The sequence below is a fragment of the Octopus bimaculoides genome, chromosome 1 (assembly GCF_001194135.2).
Source record: "Octopus bimaculoides isolate UCB-OBI-ISO-001 chromosome 1, ASM119413v2, whole genome shotgun sequence".
Lineage (NCBI taxonomy): Eukaryota > Metazoa > Mollusca > Cephalopoda > Octopoda > Octopodidae > Octopus > Octopus bimaculoides.
In genome coordinates this window covers 21,055,009-21,055,879 of record NC_068981.1, presented here as the reverse complement: position 1 = coordinate 21,055,879, position 871 = coordinate 21,055,009, and positions in this window count along the sequence as shown.

Genomic DNA, 871 nt, shown 5'->3' with positions numbered 1-871 from the left:
TATATATATAGATGGATATATATATATATATATATAGATGGATATATATATATATATGGATATATATGGATATATATATATGTATGGATATATATATATATGTATGTATGGATATGTATGTATGGATATATATATATGGATATATATATATATATGGATATATATAATCAAATAATGTATATAAGTCGAAACAAATTGTTGGCTCTTTTGATTTTTTTATGTTATCTTTTTTTATGTATTCAACTGACGTACCAGTGAATTGGATGTTTTACACACCCCTTTGAAGGAATTCCTTTCTTTAGTTAGTTACTTTATATATATATATATGCATATATATATAAAACTTACCAATCAAATAAAATCTAATACATGGCTTTTAACTTTAACCTGCTAATACTATACACTTCCCTCAAAAGATAAAATGATTATTTAAGGTGCGTTAGCTCTTTTTTGAACCCCTACCACAATATAGTTTGAATGTGACAACTTCTTTGGCATTAAGCCATATGCTTGGAGATTCCCATCATCTAAATGGTACGACTGAAATATATGTAGGTTCTTTTTTTTATTTTTATATTAATTTTTTTTTTGAGCTTTCAACTTCCAATCAATTTATTTGTAATGTTTTTTTTTCAAAACAAATGTCATTTTTTTATAACATGCATATAAATCAGTAATTACATCCATTTATTCTCCATTTTCTCCTACCTGTTTTCCCTCAATGTTAAAAAATTTAATAATCCTAAACATATACCAATGGCATTACCATTATATGATACAGATTAAACCAATGGAATATCTTGGATTATATAATCTCTAATGAGGATTTGACTTTCTCAATTTAACTGTGTGTATATATATATATATATAT